The sequence below is a fragment of the Gopherus flavomarginatus genome, chromosome 5, assembly GCF_025201925.1.
Source record: "Gopherus flavomarginatus isolate rGopFla2 chromosome 5, rGopFla2.mat.asm, whole genome shotgun sequence".
NCBI classification, from domain to species: domain Eukaryota; kingdom Metazoa; phylum Chordata; order Testudines; family Testudinidae; genus Gopherus; species Gopherus flavomarginatus.
In genome coordinates, this window is record NC_066621.1 from 139,524,425 (window position 1) to 139,545,298 (window position 20,874).

General features: G+C 45.0%; 1 long non-coding RNA gene across 1 annotated transcript in view; it reads right to left on the reverse strand.

Annotated features, from left to right (window-relative positions):
• LOC127051662 (uncharacterized) overlaps nucleotides 1–20,874 on the reverse strand; it is a 131,109-nt gene continuing 110,235 nt past the window's right edge. The window contains exon 3 of the long non-coding RNA XR_007774570.1: nucleotides 1–65. This is a non-coding gene — a long non-coding RNA (uncharacterized LOC127051662). The remainder of the gene's footprint in view (nucleotides 66–20,874) is intronic.

Consider the following 20,874-nt stretch of genomic DNA (forward strand, 5'->3'; position numbering starts at 1 on the left):
CTGGGAGAATGGAGTCAGAATATCAGAAAGGTCCCAAGCAAGATCAGATCACAGGCAAGAATGAGCTGTAAGGAGTCACAAGATGGGAGTAAGTTCATAGAGAGCACTCTTTCCCTGATGCATGAGAGTTTATATAACAAACATGTAATTTAAGATGAGGCAGTTGACATTATTGTTTATCATGTGGTTCTGTGTTTGTGTGAGCTATTTATTGGATTGCAGCAGGGGATGGGAACTTCTCTGTGAGCAAAAATGATGACATTTCAAATGCTATTGATGCAAAAACTGGCTGCACAGTGACACACAGCTGGACAACCCAGAAAAGCATAACAAAACTTCGGGTGGGTGAATAGTACCTGAGAAGATGATTAAGGGCTAATTAGTTTGCTTCTTTTGCCTTGAAGTTAATCAGGGGCAGATCCGCAGCTGGTGTAAATGGTCACAGCTCTATTGAAGTGCATATCAAATGGCACAGTCCCTTGATGCCAATAGCCAAACTCCCAGAGGCAGATCTTCAGCTGGTCTAAATTGTGATAGGTCCAGTGAAGTCCACCTAGCCCTGGAAGTTTTGCTATTGAGGTGAAAGAGAGCAGAGCAAGGTCTAAAACTTAACTTCAGGATGGCCAGGAGACACAAAGATAGGTTTTGGTAAAGCAGCCATCTTTATTAAAATTTTTATGGATGTGTTTTGGATAAGGCTGTCTTTTGTCTATTAAAGTGCAGTGTAACTCAGAGGAATTTACCCTTTGGATGTAAAAACCTGCACTGGCATAAAGTATGCAAAGCTGGAGGGGTTAGGGTATTTCAATTTTTACTTTATTTAATGTAGCCTAGTCCTAGAATAGCCTATGGTAACATTGGGTAGCTTACGGTAACATGATAAAGAAAAAAATCCCTGTGGCTAATTTTAATAAGTCCTTGCTCTGAACCTTAGAAACAGTTGCAGTTTGTAAGGGGAAAGGCAAAATGTTGAGAGCAGCATTAGGTTCAAGCAGAATCTCACAGACTTCTTCCAATTTCAGCTGTTCGTGGTCAGACTAGAAACCTGAGGTCACCTCTGGCGAAAGTGCTGTAAATACAGGACTGTGTTACTCTATGCAAGATTCTTCTCTGTTCATGTTGGACCAAGTGTCATGGTATAACCCCCACTCTGAACCGTAGCGTCCAAAAGATGGGGTACCAGCATGAATCCCCCTAAGCTTAATTACCAGCTTAGATCTTGTAGTGCTGCCACCAACCAGGACTTGCAGTGCCTGGTACACTCTGGTCCCCCCAAAACCTTCCCAGAGGACCCCAAGACCCAGACCCCCTGGATCTTACACAAGGAAAGTAAACCCTTTCCCCCACCATTGCCTCTCCCAGGCTTTCCCTCCCTGGATTACCCTGGAAGATCACTGTGATTTAAACTCCTTGAATCTTAAAACAAAGGGAAATGCACCTTCCCCCCTCCTCTTTTCCCCTCCCCAAGAGGTAATACAGATTCAAGCTCCATGAATCTAAAACAGAGGAATTCCACCTTTCCCCCTCCCTTCTCTCTCCCTGTCTCCCACCAATTCCCTGGTGAGTACAGACTCAATTCCCTTGAGTCTCAACAAGGGGGAAAAAATCAATCAGGTCTTAAAAAAGAAAAGCTTTTAATAAAAGAAAGAAAAAAATAAAAGTTGTCTCTGTAATTAAAATGGTAAAAGTTACAGGGTCTTTCAGCTTATAGACACTAGAGAGAAGCCTTCCCCCCAGCACAAATACGAATTAAAATCCTTCCAGCAAAATACACATTTGCAAATAAAGAAAACAATCAAAAAGACTAAACCTCCTTCTACTGGTACTTACTATTTGAATAGAAAATTAGAGAGCCTGTAGGTACGTCTGGTTACTCTCAGAACCCAGAGAGAACAACTGACAAACAAAAAACACAAAACAAAGACTTCCCTCCACCGAGATTTGAAAGTATCTTGTCTTCTGATTGGTCCTCTGGTCAGGTGGGCCAGGTTCACTGCTTGTAACCCTTTACAGGTAAAAGAGACATTAACCCTTAACTATCTGTTTATGACACCAAGTCCTCCCTCCTCTGCAGGGCCTGAGGAAAAAGCTTGGTGCAGGAATGGAGGTGATGATATCCTCCAGCCCGGCCACGGAGCTAGAGAAGCAGTTCAGCCATTCCACTTGCAGCCCATGCATGGAATATCTTCTGGCACCCAATACCACAGTTAGGAGAGCACTAAACTGGCCAGGGGATCGATGTTGGCAGGAGTCCACTAGCCACATCTCTGTACCTATCCCACCTCCAAATTCTCTGTCCTTGAACTGTGAAGGAAACCCCATCAAAGAACAGCACCAGCAAGAGGTGCAGCCTTCCCTGTGTGAGCTCACTTCAGTTCACCTCTCCTGCACAGAGAAGCCACATTGTGCTTCAGGGGGAATTCTGCACCTCTGCACATGTGCAGAGTTTGTGTCCCCCACAGATTTCTTTGCTTCCCTACAGAAAAGTGACTTTTTTTTTTAAACAGGGAAGCCACAAAAGCGGTCATGTGACCCTCTCCAGCAATACGTTTTGGGTGTCCAGGGCAGCTGGCAGACAGGTAAATCACTGTGGGGTAGGGGGTGGGACTGGGAAAGATTGGTGGCTCCTATCCTGTGGCTGGCTCAAATGCTAGTCCCGGCTGGGCTGGGGAGGATGGGACTTCCTCTTCCCCTGCACTGCACCCAGGGTCAGGTCAGACCCACCCCCGGATTTCTCCCCCAGCTGCAAGAAGCTCTGCAAATCCTCCTCCATCTTGCTTCCTGCGCCCATCACTCCTCAGCTGCAGAGGGAGGGATCCCTGTGCAGGGAGCTGCTCCCATATCTGCCCAACCCCCATGCATCCAGACTCCCTCATACCTAGATCCTCCAGCTGATCGTCACCCCTTTGTACTCGGAACCCTGGCCCCCACAGAGCCCCACTCACCCTGCATCTGGACTACCCCGACAAGCCACCGCATCCAGCTCCCCACCCCACTGAGCCCCATTCTCCTAGCATCTGGACACCCCCCCGAGCCCCTCCCACTCAGACCCCTCTGCCAAGCTCTATTCCCCCCCAACACACACCCAGACCCCCTTGCAGAGTCCCATTACCATTGCACCCAGAAACACCCCCCCCACAAACTCCCACACGCAGATCTCCCACTGAGCCACCTGCACCCAGATCACCCCACAAAACTCTCTGAACCCACACCTGAATCCCCCCACATTAAGCCCCTCCACACTTGGATCCTGCCTTGCTGAGCCTACCAGCCCACACCTAGTACACCTGGCATGAAGAGGCAGGGCCCAGTGCTTGCACTGTGTGAGGGTTTGGTGCAGCATCACCGCTGAGTCCATCTCAGGGGGTTGGTAGGGGAGGGGCAGAACCTGCACAGTGATCCCCCACTTCTGTGCAGACAGTGGCCCGTGCTCCCCAATGCCATGCTGCAGCCTCTACATTTATGTGACAAAGTTTGCAGAATTTTAAAATATTGTGCACAGAATTTTTAATTTTTTGGCGCAGAATGCCATCAGGAGTAACATTGGTCTGCTGCCTGAATTTGCTGCAACAGGGGGGGCAGGATTTAGTGCAGTACAAACAAGATGAACTGGTGCAGCAGAGGTTTGGAATTTTATCCTTAAAGTTTGTCAAGGGGACAGCGCACTGTGCTGAATCTGCTTTGTGAGAATCCTCCCAGAGATCCCCTCCCATTATGCCTGATTCTCCTCCCACTTCCAGCAGCTTTCCATCTGTGTAACTCCAATGACTTCACTGGAAGTACACCTCATTTTCACTAGTGGAAGGAGAGGAGAATCACTCCCCAGTTTGCAGGAAAGCTGTTGTGATTTGTTACATATCTTATGTAGCTGATTGTGTTCATTGCAAATTATAAACTAATTATGTTTCAGTGCAGGTTGTGTCCTGCATACTGTATTTATGAAAATACAGGATTCTGTTCACACAGTAAAATTACCGTTATGCACAGGTCCCATAACTCAGATGGTTCAGTGTCTGCATTTGCCAAATGTGTTCTATAGCTGTGGTCATATATTTATTTTCCCATAATTTTTATAGCCACACCCTAGGCTAGAGGCTCAATGATTATCTGACCAGGATTTCCAAATACTTGGTAGTGCATCGCATGACTGTACCATTCTCAGTTTGGTGTCACAACATGATTTACATTAGTCATCTACATTAAAGCACATTTCCCAACTGGCTTAGTCACGCTGAGAAGTACCTTACTCCAGAAGTATTCCCACTGATTTCCTAGGTGACCCCTAGTTCTTGCGTTATGAGAAGGAGTAAATAACACTTCCTTATTTACATTCTCCACACTAGTCAGGATTTTATAGACCTCTATCATATCCCCCCCCCCAGTCATCCTTTTTCCAAGCTGAAAAGTCCCAGTCTTATTAATCGCTCCTCATACAGCAGCCATTCCATACCCCTAATAATTTTTGTTGCCCTTTTCTTAACCTTTTCCAATTCCAATATATCTTTTTCGAGATGTGGTGACCACTTCTGCACACAGTATTCAGGATGTGGGTGTACCATGGATTTATATAGTGGCAATATATTTTCTGTTTTATCTATCCCTTTCTTAATGATTCCCATTTCTTAATTATTCCCTTTTTCCAGATCATTTATGAATATGTTGAATAGGACTGGAGCCAGTACAGATGCTTTCTGCTTCTTATGTGCATGAAAAAAATGTTACTATTACTTTTTGAGTCTTTTGCTAGCTGTTCTTCAAACTCTTTTTTGTCCATCCATATTATATTTTTACATTTCATTTGCCATAGTTGATGCTCTTTCCATTTTCCTCACTAGGATTTAACTTCCACTTTTTAAAGGATGCTTTTTGCCTCTCACTGCTTCTTTTACTTTGTCATTTAGCTCCAGCTCTTTTTTGGATCTCTGTTTTTTAATTTGGGGTATACATTTAAGTGGAACCTCTGTTATGGTGTCTTTGAAAAGTTTCCATGCAGCTTGCAGGGATTTTACTTTTGGTGCTGTACCTTTTAATTTTAACTGTGTAGTTCCCCTTTCTGAAATTAAATGCTACAGTGTTGAGCCACTGTGGTGTTTTCTCCACCACAGGGATGTTAAGTTTAATTATATTATGGTGACTATTACCAAGCGGGCCCACTATATTCACCTTTTGGACCTTATCCTGTGCTCCACTTAGGACTAAATCAAGCATTGCCTCTCCTCGTGCGGGTTCCAGAACTTGCAGCTCCAAGAAGCAGCCATTTAAGGTGTCAAGAAACTTTATTTCTGAATCCTGTCCATTCAATATGGGGATAGTTGAAATCCCCTATTATTGAGTTTTTTATTTTAGTTGCCTCTCTAATCTCACTGAGCATTTTGCAGTCACTATCACCATCCTGGTCAGGTGGTTGGCAATATATCCCTACTGCTATATTTTTATTATTTGTTCATGGAATTACTATCCATAAAGATTTTACAGTACAGTTTTGGTTCATTTAAGATTTTTACTTCATTTGATTCTATGCTTTCTTTCACATACAGTGCCACTCCCCCACCAGCATGACCTGTTCTGTCCTTCCGCTATATTTTGTACCTGGTATTACTGCGTCCCATTGATTATCCTCATTCCACCAAGTTTCTGTGATTGCTACTATATCAATGCCCTCATTTAATACTAGGCACTTGAGTTCACCTATCCTATTATTTAGGCTTCTAGCATTGATATAAGCATTTTAAAAACTTGTCACTTTTTAGGTGTCTCCCATTTCATTCAATTACATCTTGTAACTTTTTTTCATTTGACTGTTTCTTAGCAGATCCTACCTGTATTTTATCATCTTCCATCCGCTCCTCCTTACTATACTCTCCCCTGTACTTACACCCATTTTTCTTCAGGAAACATTCTATCACTAAACACTACATGATTGCTTCAAATATTTTCCACCTCTCCCAATTCTACACTGACTTGTCTCTTCTTGCAATGTCTTTTGCCTTTTTCTGGCAAGCTAAATTAGATGATGTCCCAGGGACTAGAAAAGTCAAGACACTTGTTGCTTCTGTAATCATGCAACTCCCACCCCCCAACTCCAGCTGCTGAAGAGCTGGTATACCCCAGTCTTTGTGCTGGTACGGTACCACTACTCAAGCAAACACAACAGGCATTTCAGCTGCGAGGAAGGCTCTAGCACCTGGTGGGTTGCAAAAAGGCACTCTGGCAAATTGTCTCCAACTGCCATATTCCTTCCAGTGTCCCACAACATCCTGCCTTCGTGATCTAGACTGCACCAATTGTCTTCCCAACTGCTACAGAGCTTTCCTCTGGCAATTTATATCCCCACCTGAGCAGAAGGAAAAGGGAAGCAGCAGATTCACCATAGCCCATTCACCACATTTCAATAAAAAGATTTTAAAAATATATTTTCTTTTTATTCCTCTCATGCTGTACGCCTGTCATACCAATCAGCTTTGAAGTCACTACGAAAGAAATGCAAAAAAATTGAAGGGCAATTTTAACAATAGAACATATTCTTCAGTGAAATGAGGTAACAGCTACAGTAAAATCTTTGAATGTTAATTGTTTTTGTTGAATAAATATGGAACAGTTATCCCCAGTAAAACAAATTTCCCACAAATTCTTTGATAATGAAGTTGATGATTTTTTTCTTGTAACAGAAGGAATATATTTAGGAAAGCAGCAAAATTCAATATGTCATGCTCTACAGTGAGGAGGCTAGAAACAGATCCAAAACAGCTCAAGAACAATTGAGCTGCAAGGCAAGGAGAACAATTTATAGCTTATTTTCAGAAAGCTACACAGTCAATTAACTAGCTGTTCTGAAATGGCTTTCACATTCTGGACACAACTGGGGCTTCTAACTAGCAGTTCATGGCATTCTAAGCAGTGTCTGATCCAACTGCATTCAAGTCAAAGGGAATTTCTCCATTGAGAATTGGGCTGGGCCCATAATATCCAATAAATTAGAGGCCTGTTTTCCTTATTTTGTCATGGGTAAGATCAGTTACCACCTACCCCAAGCAACAGATTTCTGGGTGATTACTGCACTTCTTGGGTGGTTAAATGTGTTTAGCCTTCAGCTTTGGGCTTCATACACTAACTGAGGTGTATTACAACATGGCTGGCATGTTTAACCAGACAGCAGGATTCCTTCAATGGTTTTCTTGCTTCTGGAATAGCATTATATTCATGGCAACATCTCCTCTTCTAAAGGAAGTTTTTTCAAAATACAGAAGAGTGCATCCAATCCAACACTGCCTCTTTCAGTTGATTTTTCATTTGTTGAGCAACAACCAAGTTTTGGCACAGTACCAAATGGCCTACACCCAAAAGAGCTGACAGTTGAGTGGCCTGATCCCAAAAGGTGCTGAGTAGTAAGAATACCACTCGCAGCCAAACATGTACTTTCCCTCAGGATGCCTTTTACTTCAGAGTAAGGAGAGTGACAAATAAACAAAATTCTTCACAAGCAAGGGAGAATGCGCAAAGTCTACCTCTAACAACCATCTGCCTGTGACTCCTCCTGCGACAGACACCTGGACCTGACTTGCACTCCTGACCCTCAGCAAACAAGCAAGGAGATTTTACACTTATCAGGTAGTGTGTGGAATGCAGAATCATAACCTTGCCCCTACATTTACATAGACATCACACTGAGCACCCATAATTCCTTCTGAAGTCACTCCGAGAGAAGCGTTCAGGAGACATAGATGCCCAGCACTTCACAGGACCAGACCCAAAGTTGACAATACTATGAAAATTATTAATTAATATAGTGCCTAGGTGCTTTAGTTATGGACCAGCACCCCCGTCTCTCCCTGCATTATGCTAGGTGCTGTACAAACATGGAACAAAGCTGGTCCCCACTCCCGAGAGTTTATCTAGAATGCACCTACTGACCAGAAGGTGAATTTAGCACTGAGTGGTACAGATGTCTGATCCCCCCCCCCCCGTTTTTTCCCCCTTTTAAAATAAGAATAGCAATGATTCCTTGTTTAGCAGCTCATAGCCACCAGGCTTCATGGAAGCTATGCATTTTAAGGAGGGGATGTAAGAACTGCATTGCTCTTCCCAGATATCAGTGGAAGTCTCAGAAAGACTGATCTGTTCATTCATCTACAAGTGCACATCATTTTTTCCCATCTGAATCTGGATGCAAATCTAGGTCTCTTCTTTTCTCAGGTAGCCTAGAGCTCCAGTCTTCTCTGGATGTGAATGTTAATGGGAAATACTGTATATGTTCATGTCGAGAGGAAAATAAAGGCCATACAAATCAGGGGCAACACATGAAAAGTTGTGGTGAATGATTAAAATCTGAGAGCCCTGTAAAGAAACAACAAGCAGAGAAAGCTAGAGCAAGTGATTTTGAGTAAACACAGAATACTTTTTAAAAAGCCACAAACATGGTTAGTTCAGCAAGGAACAACACTAGGCAGAAGAGGGACAGAAAAAGTGTTATGCTGTTTCAATGATCTGCTTGACCATGAGGAATATTTGAGAGATGTTGGGGTGAGTGCATATATAATGGCTGAACCACACAGAAACTGACGTTCCACCCTCAGTGGGACAATTGTCTACAGAAATGGGATATGAGCTGAAGGAACGTATCTGGGGTTCCCCTTCAGTGACTCCCTTTCTTGATTAAACGAAAGGAATTCATTCAATGAACACATATTGCACTTAGTGGCAATGGTTGGGCAGCAGGTATGCTGCGATTGCTGTTTACTAAGCTCATCTGAGCTGAATGAGGACCAAAGGAGGGCAGGACAACAAGCCAGTGAACAGTTAGCTCTAAAGCTATTTCACCAATTAGAAAAATATATTGTTATATAAATTGTCTCACTGTTACCTTGTGCCCCCCTACTCCATCAGTTTGCTGTATCCATCTGTTGTCCCTTGTCATATAATTAGATTGTAAGCTTTGTGGGGCAGGGACCATCTTTTGTTATGTATGTGCATGGTGCCTACCACTGTGGGGCCCTGATAGGGCCATCTAGGTGCTATCACAATACTCATAAATAAGGGAAAATATGTAACACATGTTGTCTTTGAATCCCAGTTAGTGCTCAACAAGCATTAATGTTAATGTGATACAGTATGTGAGAGTGTAACGAGGCGGTGTGGCTCCCCTCCTCCTCAGGGAGGGTCGAGCCTCGCCAGATGCCGGAAGGGGCGGCGGCCACAAGGCACTGGACCCGCCCCTCAGAGGATCAGGAGGCGACCCGGAAGTATAAAAGCCGACCGGTGGCGCTCAGTTGAGCCCCAGCCGCCGTCAGGAGCAGACCTGCCAGAGCGTGCTCGTGACTGGGAGACTGCTGAGGCCCAGGGTCGTTTCCCGGACTGGCCGGAGCTTCCCTGCGCCCACTATGAGGAGGCTGCTGAGGCCCAGGGTCGTTGCCTGGACTGGCCGGAGCTTCCCCGTGCCCACTATGAGGAGGGACTGCCGGAGCTGCCCTGTCCCTGCTGTTACCCCGAGGAACCCCTGGCCGGACTTCCCAGAGGTACTGCTGGATCTACCCCCCAGCCCCAGCCGGGAGGGGCCCATGCTACTGGACTTCCCAGGGGCTGACGCCACCGATCAGGTAGGCCCAGAAGGGGAGATTGGAAGTGGCCCGGGGGCAGCCGACCCCAGTCAGGCTGCAAGTGTACTGGAACCCATGTCAGTGTGTTGCGGCCAGGATCCCCACTGACCGTCAGCGGTGATAGCCAGTACTAGGGCCCCGGGCTGGAACGCAGTGGAGTGGGAGGGCCTGTGTTCCCCCTGCCACCCTTCCCAGGGTGGCAGACTCCCCCTCCCCTTGGCCTGAGGAGGCCAGTCCGACTGCTGGTGGCTCAGCCCTGAGCCAAGAGGGCCTGAGCCTCTATAACTGTGTGTTTGGTGCCCCGCTCGACTCAGGGGCTGGGCCCCCTTAAACTGTACCACTGCTCGGTCCTGCACCAAAGAACCTGAGCAGCCTGAACTGTTGCATGCTCAGCCATGAGCCAGGAGGGCCTGAGCCTCTATAACTGGGTGTTTGGCGCCCCGCCCAACCCAAGGGCTGGGCTCCTTTAAACTGTGCCACTGCTCGGTCCTGCATCAAGGGGCTCGAGCGGCCCAAGCCTCGGGCGAGGAGACCCTCAGCCCCTGGGACTGAGGGCCTGAGATCCCGAGCAGACATTCTGTTTACTCCGCCCTGCAGCAGAAGGCTAGAGTCCCAAGCGACTGTGCAGCATCGCTTAGCCCTGACAAAAGGGCAGACTTGGACAGCATGTAGTGAGACCGGTGTGGCTCCCCTCCTCCTCAGGGAGGGTCGAGCCCCGGCCGGGCACGTTTACAGAGAGAAACATGTTTAACAGAGACAGGGGCATTCCTTTTGCTCATGGCAAAGGCTTAAAAATTCAGAGGGTGAGGAGCACCTCTTAACACATTAATAATTATTTGCTGAGCTCTGACATTGTCCAGGACATGTTGAAGTCCTGGCCCTGTTGTATTCAATGAGAGTTTTCCCATTGGCTTCAATGGGACCAATATTTCATTCATAGATGGCATGAAGGATCACATTTTGTGTTCTGTTACAGTGGCATAAATCCAGAGGCTTGGATCTCAGGTCAGCAGGGTGTAGGGTGACCAAATGTCCCAATTTCATAGGGATAGTCCCAATTTGGGGTCTTTTTCTTATATAGGCTCCAATTCTCCCATCCACACCCCCATCCTGATTCTTCACATTCGCTGTCTGGTTACCCTAGGAGGGTGGGGGAGGCCATCACAACTCCCTCATTCTTTGGGCTGGGGCTAGGGCCAGGGCCAGCTTAGAGCAGCCCAGAGAACAGGGGAACCATAATCAGCTCCCTGATGCCCCTCCCTCTCTACCCCACCTTCTCTCCCAGGGGCTCTTCTATTTTATGCCAGTTGGGGCTATTGTTCCCCAGGGCAATGAGGGCCTGCAAGAGCACTCCACACTATGGCCACATCGTGCGTGCTGGGAAGTGGGGGGAGCAGAAGAGGATGTGCTACAGGAGAAGATGACATAGGCGATCCCCACATAGGAAGACACAGGGTCAGGAAAAGGAAATGGAGCTGAGCAGGAAAATGTGGCCCAGAGTAACTCCACTGAAGTCAATAGAGTTGATCTAGATTGACAGTGGTATAAGAATACAGCTTGGCCTCTACCCCTAATCCCTGGACTATTTAATGAAAGAAGAGCAAATTCCTCCCTTAACTCCCAGCCTCCTTTGGCAGAGCTGAATGAGGACCAAAGGGAGGACAGGACAACAAGCCAGTGAATAATCAACTCAAAAGCTATTTCACCAATTAGAAAAAGATACTGTTTGATAGTGAAGTGCAATATATTGCACTTCAATTATGCTGGTGGAACGGGTCCATCTGGCTTTTACTGTTTAACAGGAATCATCTTTAGAGGCTAACATGGATTGTATTTTAAAAGTTGATGATGCTGCTAAGATACTGAATTAAAATCCATATTTCTGATTAGTCTGTAAATTAATACAGGGCTGTTCAACTCTATTTTATTCAAAGACCTATAGGTGAGAATTAGCTTTCAGGCTGAGACTGTTTCATTTACGCTGTTTTGGGGAAGTCCTATGGCCTTGCTCTAAAGAAGGTCAGAAAGGATGAATCTAATGGTCCCTTCCTGCCTTGGAATTGCTGAACCGTACTTAGACTGTAAGCTGTTCAGAGAATGGGCTATCTTTTGGTCTGAGTCCGTACTGCACCTACTATAATGGGGCTCCTAGGCACAACTCCAGTACAAATAATACAACACTTTCAATCTGGAGCAGGTTTTTCTAAAGCTGATATAAACCCCCCACCCCCCTCCAAGCATGTGTTGTCTTTATGACTACTTCTGTTGCCAACAGCTCTGAAAAGGCCCCGGTATCCTATGGAATAACTTATCCAATTATTAACTAAGAAAGAAAATAGCATGTTTTGAACACTATATTGCATGCTTACTTTGAAAAAAAAAAACTGGACTGCCCTCTAGTGACAGACAACCAAAAAGCAGGCCTGAGCCATACTGTATGCCAAGTAGAAATAGATCAGGGGTCTGCAACCAGCAGCACGCGTGCCAAAGGCTGCACGTGAGCTGATTTTTAGTGGCACTCTGCTGCCAGCTGGAGTCCCAGCTGCCAGCCCCCACTCAGCCTGCTGCTTGCCTGGATGAGTGGAACCCCAGGCCAGCAACGGGCTGAGCGGGGCCAGCGGCTGGGACCCTGGCTAGCAGGAACTGGCAGCCAGAATCCCAGACCAGCAGCAGGCTGAGCTGCTCAGCCTGCCGCCGGTCTGGGGTTCCAGCTGCTGGCCCCCTGCCAGCTGGGGTCCCGGCCTCCGGCCCTGCTCAGCCTGCTGCAGGCCTGGGGTACCAGCAGCTAGCCCAAGGCTCTGCTCCTGGCCTTGGCCCAGTGCTCTGCAGCTGCCTCCAGCTGTGGCCTACTGGCCCCAACCTGGGGCAGTGAGGGATGCATACAGGGGCAAAAAGGGGTGCAGATCAGCACCCCCACCTTAAAAATTGTTCCAAGTCCTGGTTTGCTGCTTATACCAGATCATGTCTGCATTTGACCTTGTGCATGCCCTCGGTCGCCATTTTTTTTCCCCACTGAGAGTTGAGGGGAGCATTTAACAAAATGGCAGCTCCTAAGAAAGCAAAAGTTAGATGTCTGTTCATTTCAGCCTTCTTGGACAGACACATTTGGATTTATTCAAAAGAAGGACAGTGCTGTTTGTGCTTTCTGTTGTGAAAGTGTTTGTCGCACATCAAGTGTTCAACAACATTTTGAAACAAAAACACGAGAAAACCTTTCTTGATGAAGCAGATGTAACCCTTCTGCCCCTCTGAGTTGGCAGCAACAAGGGCCGGGTTCAGTATCCAGGGGTTCCGTTTCAATAACACAATGCAAAACTGGCTCGAGCCCCAACTCAGTGATCTGGGACAATTACATACCACCCCCCCGGGTGCCTCTAGGAGTCAATACTTCCCCACTCGCAAGCACGGAGTCTGAGTGTAGCAAAATCCTTTTAATAAAGGAGGGAAACATTGCGGCATCACGTTGGAGAAACACCACAAAGAGGATTATAACACAAACTATAAGCAAAAACCCACCTCCAAGTACGTTTGGCAATGTCCTTTCTCCTTAGGGTCTTAAGTCCAATCACCCCAAAGTCCAACAACCCGAAAGTCTCTGGTCAGTGCCACCCCAGAGTTCAAAAGTTTATCTGCAGAGTTTTACCTCCCCAGCCTGGGTGGAAATGGGGGCAGGGGCACACACAGGGTGTTAAGGGGCACCTTACGTGGGCCAGGGTCAACTGCTCTGCCTCTCCATGGGGTTCTGCTGCAGCCTTCACCACGACCAGCTCCACTACACCAGCTGTGCCGCTCCTCCAGCCGACCCATGAGCCACTCCAGCCGTCCCTGCAAACCGCTCCACTCCGCTTACTGTTCCATGGGCTGCTCCAACATGCTCTGCTCTGCCAGCCGCTTAGCGATAGATCTTCAGGCTCCCCCACTAGTTAACACAGCACTCAGTGATCTCAGCTCCGTAAACTTAGCTCTTTTAGTGATTTCAGCTTGTAGTAGGGGAGCCCAGGTGCTGGTGCACCATTGGCCCAACATGAATTCAGCTCAGCAGCCTCTAGATGGACTCCTAATGGAATCAAAATTAGCTCTGCTCTTCAACAGTGGAGAGAGGAGGATGTGCAATTGGTGTTCCAGGCCCTCAAAAGGGACCCATACCATCAAATACACACACCAGTCCCCAGCCTCTCTCATTTCAATGGGTTTTGGCACTCATGTCCCTTGTCTAGCAAGTGCTACTTTATTGATATTGAGATATTGCTGTCATAAAGCAGTCTCATAGTTCCTCATTCACATAATCAGGGTGACAACACTTTATTCCTCCTGCCCCAATAACAAAGAAATTGGGGATCCCAGAGCTGTCAAAATAACCATCCCAGGCTGCTGTGGGCTACGCTAGATGGAGTGGGTGTGTCAATGCAAATACCTAAAACTCCTTTCCACACTCCCCATAATTCACCACCAGATGTCAGGGTAGAGCTCATTCTGACTGCTTACACAGACAATACTAAATAGATCAAAAATGCAGTAGCAGGATATGAGAAGCAAAGCAGTGTTTTTAAAAGCTTAAATGTAAGTAAAAATCAAGCTACAGAAAGAAGTTACAAGATTGCACAGTGCATTGCAAAAAACAAAGCCATTTACAAATGGGGAATATATAAAAAATTTCTCAGCAGTTCAGAAATTTTGTTGAATGATTTGCCAAATATACGATCATATCTAGAATAAAAAAGCTGTCTGTCTCTGCCAGACCAGTTGAGAGAGGCATAAATGAAATGGCAGAAATCATTAAGGAAAAGCAAATGACTGTATTAAAAGACACAGCAGTGTTTAGTGTTGCAGTTGATGTAAATGATGTTCCACGTTTGGCAGTTGTTGCAAGATATTGTGCTACCGATGAAATCCCAGAAGAACTTTGTTGCCTAAAACCCCTGCATGGCACAACAAAGGGGGAAGATATAGTGGAAAGTTTTGTAAACCATTTTGAAGAACGAAGAGTTGACATCAGAAAAATATTGTGTGTGACAACAGATGGTGCTCCTGCCATGGCTGGAAAACAGAAGGGATTTGTAAAGTTACTTGAAGATCAAACTGGCTGCCCAACAGTCAAATTTCACTGCATCATCCATCAAGAAAACCTGTGTGCTAAAATTTCTAATTCAGAACTTAATAATGTGATGAATACAGTGGTGTGAATTATGAATTTCCTTGTTGCTTGATCTGCTTTGACTCACAGCTAGTTTCAAGCACTGCTAGAAGAGATGGACAGTGCTTATAACGACATTCCACTTCACAGCAACATTTGGTAGCTAAGTCATGGCAAGGTTTTCGTGCGCTTTATAAACTGTTTTGATGCAATCAAGGCCTTTTTGTCAGAAAAAGGACAAAACTACCCTGAACTGGATGATGACAAATGGCTGTGTAAGCTCATGTTTCTAACTGACATCACTGCTCACCTAAATGCTCTACCTCTGTCTCTAGGGTGAAGTGCAAACGGTTCTGGATCTTTACGAAGCCTGGAAGGCATTTGTTGTAAAACCAGCAGTTTTTTCTCAGGATATTTGAACTTCAACTTTCCACTACTTCCAACACATAAAAGAGCTATCGACGCGTTGCACTGTCAGTGTCGATGAGATTGGAATGTATATGCAAGAACTGGAATCAGAATTTTCTGACAGTTCAAGATTTCCAGCAATTTGGCCCAATGCTTTCTTTTCTAATTAAGCCTGAAAAGTTCAATGAAAGCAACTTGGATTTGTCTATATTTCAGGGGATGGGTGTTGAAGATTTCAAAATGCAGCTCATTCAATTAAAAAAGTTCAGAATTGTGGGCATCAAAGTTTGTAGATTTGTGGAGTGCACTTGAATTTACTGAGAGAGATCATGGGGCCTCTATTCCGACCTGCTGGATGTCCCTGCCAGTGAAATTTAACTGTTTGAAGAAAAGTGCATTTGCAATGCTTTCAGCATTTGGATCCACATACCTGTGTGAACAGGTATTGTCACACAGGAAATCTGTCCTCTGTCCCTCTCGGAGCCAGTTAACAACTGATCACTCAGAAGACTGTGTGCAACTTAAAGTATCCAAATACGTGCCAGACATTGGAAAACTCAGCAAGGAAAAGCAAGGGCAAGGACACTGAACTGATAAGATCTGCATTTTAATTTAAATTTAAATGAAGCTACTTAAACATTTTAAAAAACTTATTTACTTTACATACAATAGTTTAGTTATATTTTGTAGACTTAGAGAGAGAGACCTAAAAACATTAAAATGTATTACTGGCACACGAAATCTTAAATTAGAGTGAATAAATGAAGACTCGGCACACCACTTCTGAAAGGTTGCCAACACCTGTAATAGATCATCCCTATGACGTTATGAGGACCATCATCTGCACATTCTACCTTCACTTAGTTCCCATTCCTGGTGGAAGGGAGGACAACAACATGTCTAATAGTCTGCCCTATGGTATGGATGAAGCACTCATCACTCATCATTGCTTCTCAGCTCTATGAGCTAAGAGGTGAAAATGTTATCTAATTAGAATAGAGTTTTCCACATTCATTCTCTAGTCTACACAGCTTACACCAGAAACTGCATTGGGGAAGACTGGTGGCAGAAAGTGGTCACAAACTTTTCTGTGCTGAGAACCTTGCAGGGGACAACACATCCCTGCAACATGACTACTGTTGAGTCTATACCAGATCTTCTTAAAACTGAATTTGGCCACTGAATTTTAGAAGCTGTTCTACTTGGACAGTAAAGCAGTAGGAGCTCTGCAGACAAATAGGCAGGCAGCTTGGCAGTCCTGATCATGCAGTCATACACAAAGCATTAACATACAGTGCTTTCTGCATGTTTCTTTAGTCACTCTTTATTATTAGGCTTATTTACTCAACAACAGAATCTTTGCTTTTTCAGTTGTCCCGATTCTGCTACTTATTCCTGGCTTATGTTTCTGTGGAACCATACAACTGGTTTCCATGGCAGAGAGTAAGGTCATCAAGTTCCAGATAGTTCTATCCCTGAGACATCCACTACTCTTTAAAATAAAGTAGGACACCAGTAGGACAGGCTGGAATATGTTTATTCAGTGCATTTCCAGAGCAGGACTACTGTGGTGGTCCTGGCAGACCTTAAAGCTTTTCCACCAAAGCCCCAGAGGGAGGCACAGTGACAGACACATTCTAACCATCCTGCACAAACAGAAGCAGAATGAAGAATTTCCACCCCTCTCAAATAGTATCTCCCTATATCAGTGGGAGTGCATCTGGCCTAGAATATCATTGTGTCTCCCTGAGGTGTCAGCAGTTCTTTAAATTCATTCCTGTACAGAAAGGAAACTGATGAATACAGCTTCCTAGTGGCACCCAGGAATCACCAGCACAAATCCAATTTGTTGACTGGCCTTCTGGATGGAAATCCATTGTGTAACACACCAACTGGGGAAATGAATGATTGAACAAATAAAGTAGACTCCTCACCTGAAAAAGCCTCATTCTGCATGCAGGTTGGAGTGGCATTGTAGTTTATATGATGATGCAGTCAATCAAAATTGATGGATGGACTGCAAACGTCTTCCTAGGAATTGGGGATAGAGACATACTGAAGCCCACTGATGGCAAAGTTTAAAAAAGAGGAAGAGAGGACGATAGGATGTGTAAGGTTAAATTAACAATATGAATGTTACTTATGGCATGTTACCTTATTAGGAATTACTAAACTGTAATTATTGGGTCACACCAGGGCATCCTCATTTTTCAAATAGCTCTTCCTATTTAGATCTTAGAACTAGTATCTACTGATTAAAGGCTGAGTGGACTATTTCTTGGCTTTGTTTTGATGAAAAAGGATGCTTCTTGCCTACACGCCCAGGTTGCATAGGTATTTTTTCAGTTGCTCTCTTGAAAGATAGCTACACCTATTAGCTTGGATCATAAAATAAAAGCAAACAAAAAACATTCACCCATTTTCTTCAAAGTGCTTTGTCCATAAAGTTAAAGCTATCCTTTGAGCCTCTTATAAATCAAGTACTTCTGCCCTAAATCTTCTGACAGCTCTGCCACCAGGTTTTGCAACAGTGGGTGAGTTAAGGTGCAGACAATCATCCATGTTTTTGATGCTGTGCTGTCTAACTCTGCTCAGAATAAGCCTAGATGATACAATAGTCAAAATGCCAGCAATGGATGGTGCCTCATCCGCACTCCCTGTGCTGGTTATAGCAATGGTAGGACATTCTAGGGGAAAAGCAAATATAGTGCCCATATTTAAAAAGAGGGAAGAAAGAGAACCCAGGGAACTACAGCCTTACCTCAGCCCCTGGCAAAATCATGGAGCAGGTCCTCAAGGAATCCATTCTGAAGCACTTGGAGGAAAGGAAGATGATCAGCAGGTCAACATGGATTCACCAAGGGCAAGTCATGCCTGACTGACCTGATTGCCTTCTGTGATGAGATAACTGGCACTGTGGATATGGGGAAAGCGGTGAACGTGATATATCTTGACTTTAGCAAAGCTTTTGATACGGTCTCCCGCAATATTCTTGCCAGCAAGTTAAAAAAGTGTGAATTGGATGAATGGACTATAAGGTGGATAGAAAGTTGGCTAGATCGTCAAGCTCAATGGGTAGTGATTAACGGCTTAATGTCTAGTTGGCAGCCGGTATCAAGCGGAGTGCCCCAGGGGTCAGTCCTGGGGCTGGTTTTGTTCAACATCTTTATTAATAATCTGGATGATGGGATTAATTGCACCCTCAGCAAGTTCACAGATGACACTAAGGTGCAGGGAAGAGGTAGATAGGGTCCAGAGTGACCTGGACAAATTGGAGGATTTTGCCAAAAGAAATCTGATGAAGTTCAACAAGGACAAGTGCAGAGTCCTACATTTAGGAAGGAAGAATCCCATGCACCGCTATAGGCTGGGGACCAACTGTCTAAGTAGCAGTTCGGCAGAAAAGAACCTGTGGATTATAGTGGATGAGAAGATGGATACGACTCAGCAGTGTGCTCTTATTGCCAAGAAGGTCAGCTGCATATTGGACTGTATTAGTAGGAGCATTGCCAGCAGATCAAGGGAAGTGATTATTCCCCTCTATTCGGCACTGGTGAGGCCACTCTGGAGTACTGCGTCCAGTTTTGGTCCCCTCCCCACTACAGAAGGAATGTGTATAAATTGGAGAGAGTCCAGCAGAGGGCAACGAAAATGATTAGGGGACTGGGGCACATGACTTATGAGGAGAGGCTGAGGGAACTGGGATTATTTAGTCTGCAGAAGAAAAGATTGAAGGGGGGTTCCAAAGAGGATGGAGCTCGGCTGTTCTCAGTGGTGGCAGATGACAGAACAAGGAGCAGTGAGGAAGGTCTAGCTTGGATATTAGGAAACACTGTTTCACTAGGAGGGTGGTGAAGCACGGAATGGGTTACTTAGGGAGGTGGTGGAATCTCCACCCGTAGAGGTTTTTAAGACCCGGCTTGATAAAGCCCTGTATATGTAATATAGATATATAGTCAGTATTCCTAACTTCAGATACAAAAATGATCATGCATACCAATAGGATAATCATATTCAGTAAATTAACCTTTGCAATGATATTTCACATGACCTATCTTGCATAATACATCAAAGTTATGCCATAATCATATCATAATATCACTGTAAAAACATGGGGTGCAGTGTCACAAAAGGATTATTATGTTTTTAAAATTCAAAGACAGACTTGTGTGGATTGATCATTTTTCTAGGACAGCTATGAATGAGATAAACAAGTTTAGTACTCGGATGACACATTATGGACTATGAGCAAAGTTTTCAAACCTGACTGCCTGTGTGTGTACGTGCTCTGATATATTTTCCCCCTGAAAATTACTAAAAAAAAAAAATCAGCTACAAAGGAGTAACAGGAAATACTAATTTGGGGCTGGAAATTACTATGGCCATTTTCCTTTAAGTACCATAATGTTATAGAACAGTTGGTTACATTTGTTGGTCTAGAATAGTTCTCACCTCCAAAGGCCTTCCCAAAGCTCTGCCCCGGACTATTTCTTTTCTCCTGTGGTGTCCCTGTTCAACCTCTCCAGTGCTCCCACACTGCCAGTCTTTTCTCTCCTTCAGTCCCCTATGCACAGAATGCCCCTCTCAAGCCAGTTTGCCAAGCCAACATCCTCTTTATTCAAATCCCTTCTACATTCATACAGCACAGAATTGCACATCCTGGGTGAAATCCTGGCCCTGTTGAAGTCAATGGGAGTTTTGCCACCAACTACAATGGGGTCAGGATTTCACCCGCTGTATTTTAGCAGCCTTTTCCTCCTTCTGCCCTTGCTTGTTTGTCCCATTCACCTGACACGCTTTGTTTCATACTGCAAATTCTTTGGGGTGGGGACTGTCATTAACTATGTCTGTACAGCACCTAAGTACAATAGGATCCAACTGGATTAATGCCCCTAGGTGCTACCGAAACATAAATGTGAAATACAGTAGGAAAAAAAATACTACTTTTGCAATGGTCACAAAATGTGAATTTTCTAGCAGAATAACAAACAACCTTCTTCCCCCAAAACCCCAACTATGAACTTCAATGGAAACATCAAGAAATGTACACACCTTCCTGAGGAACATCACTGTTATCATTGCTCTTCCTGGCTCCCTTCTTCTCCTCATCATATGTATCCATTTAAATAGTATGGTCTTCAGGGAAGAGCCTGTCTCTTTGCCTTGGTCCAGACTAACCCGCGGCATCGGCGGGTTAAAATCGATTGCTCGGGGATCGATATATCGCGTCTAGTCTGGACGCGGTGTATCGATCCCCGAGCGCGCTTACATCGATTCCGGAACTCCATCAATCCGAACGGAGTTCCGGAATCGACACGGAGAGCCGCGGACATCGATGCCGCGCCGTCCAGACTGGTGAGTACCTCGATTTTAGAAATTCGACTTCAGCTACGTTATTCCCGTAGCTGAAGTTGCGTATCTAAAATCGATTTTAATTCCTAGTCTGGACGTGGCCTTAGTTTCTGTGAAGCACCCAGCAGATGTAGGTGCTCAAAACAGAATAAATACCATTAAAAAAAAAAGCCAAGTTGTAATACATGCCTCCAAGTGCTGCTATTCTCAATACTAAGGCCACGTCCAGACTAGGGTATTAAAATCAATTTTAGATACGCAACTTCAGCTACGTGAATAACGTAGCTGAAGTCGAATGTCTAAAATCGAGGTACTCACCCATCCAGACGGCGCGGCATCGATGTCCGCGGCTCTCCGTGTCGATTCTGGAACTCCGTTCGGGTTGAT